Here is a 2084-nt window from a genome sequence, read left to right as displayed (position 1 = left end):
CTCAGCCCAGTTGCAGGTGAGAGGATGTAGGCCGGTAGCTCAGAGTCTCGATTTGGTTCCAAGCTTCCTAAATAATTTCACTTGAGGCTGGAGGTCAGTTCACCTCTCTGTGCATCTGTTTATTTTTCTGGCCTGCTTCCTAAAGAGTATTTTACGTTGCAGGCTTGCTTCGTGCTTTTGTCTGAATATGTATGTGTGAGAGGGGGAAGGGAAACTCCAAATCCTTCGAGTGTTCTTGCTTAAAGCCCTTATGCGTGTGCTTATACCTACTTTGAACATATAGCTTGCCACTTGGGCTATGCTTCCAAATACAGATTTCTCTTGGAGGTATGTTCTGACCCACCTACTTTGCACTGCAGATATATTTAGCAAAGTTTTGCCGTAATAGTCCTACAGTGCCGTCCCAAAGCTGTCATCTGCTTTTCTGCCTACCTCCTTCCCAGTTACCTTCCATGCGTCAAAAGCCACCTGCCAGAGTTCAGCATCTGTGGTCAAGGCTCTCTGCCACTGACACGACTCTTTTTCGGCGGTAGGTAGGGCACAGAGGCTAAACAGCACTGTCCTCCCTGTGTGCTGCTGGCTGGGCAACGCAGCTTGCCTAAACTTGGGTTAATTCCTCCGTGTCTGCAGCAAAGATCGTGAGTTCTGGGAGAAGCCCCCAAAGTTATGAATAAGAGCAGCAGAATTGGACACTTCCATGGTCAAAGCCTCAAAGTAGGGGGGATTTTGGGGGCTTTAAAGCAAAATGCACAAACGGGTATGTATTCCCTGATATTTTTTATATATATATATATATATATATGTATTGCCCCCAAGCCTGGCTCGTACAAAGCAAAGGTGCTGCTCAGCCTAGTTAGGTTGAGAGCAGCACAGGAGGCTCCTACAGTTGTGTCACGATGCTGGAACAGACCATCTGGGGATGGGGTATGTCTTAAGACCACGGGAATGGCTCTTTTTTGGCCTGGACCCAGCTTAGAGCAAAAGTAGCGCTGGAATACCCGTAGGGTATGTGTCTGCCCTGTATCTGCTGTTTATTGCAGGAGGAAATTGCCAAGTTAGAGGTACTTAAGTTATGAGAAAATTACGGACGGCACTGCATTTAATGGGCTGGTTTTTCTTTAGAAAGCCAGATTCTGCCTCCCTCCTCCAATCTTCCTGTGAGATGTCGTCCAAGATGGATTCCAAGTGCAAAAAAAAATTAAATAAATAAAGCAAGCAAACCTGCACTGAGTGAATCATTCCTACTAAATATAAACCACTTATTATGGGGAGGAAAAAAAAAGAGAAAAAGAAAACTCGGATTACAGGTTTAGCAAGTGTGAGCACATATTTCAGCATGTATTGCTGGATTTGTAATTGCCAAACTACTGATTTCTTGGAACTCTGCTATTAGCATTGTTAAGCAGTGTTCCAGATGGTCACTCTTATAAATCCCTGTTAACCTGTTAAGCAGGAGAAGGCCTTTGCAAGGATAATACTTAGCCAGCAAGAGATCGCCATTTGGGGTGTGCTGTCTAGGCTAAAGGGACAGATAGGGGAAGGAACTGTGCTGGCTGTTAGGATGTCCTGCGTGAGCATCCAGTTGATGTTTGCTTGAATGTTACTGCCACCTCTAATAGGTGCTTAGGAATTTTTTTTTTAATTTATTTATTTACTTGGACGGAAGTGTAAGAGAGTGTATGAGGTTTCTGTACAGGGTGTACTTCTAGCAGTAAGGCCTATAGTTTACTGATCTCTTGCTCTCCTTCGTATGCTATTCAGGCAATAAGTAACCACATGAAAAACACCTCAAACAAACAAACATGTCCTTTTCATGGACAGATATTGTTCTTTTTCAACTGTGCTGTTCCAAATAATGAAGTGCCTCAAACCCTGAAATTATGAAAGCACATTGTTAAATGCCCCTTTTTTAAAAAATTTATTTTCGTAACACCAGTATAACCAGAACATTTTCATCACTGCTGGTCTGCTGACCGAAGTAATCTCTGTTTCTTCTAAACTAGTCAGTGGGTAGAAGCAAGATGGAGTGTCTTGAGAATAAATCTGCCAGAATACAGCTTTACCTTGGAGAAAAAAGATTGCCC

Source organism: Pygoscelis adeliae, unplaced genomic scaffold (genome assembly GCF_000699105.1).
Source record: "Pygoscelis adeliae isolate BGI_AS28 unplaced genomic scaffold, ASM69910v1 Scaffold121, whole genome shotgun sequence".
Classification (NCBI taxonomy): Eukaryota; Metazoa; Chordata; class Aves; order Sphenisciformes; family Spheniscidae; genus Pygoscelis; species Pygoscelis adeliae.
This window is presented reverse-complemented; position numbering follows the sequence as displayed.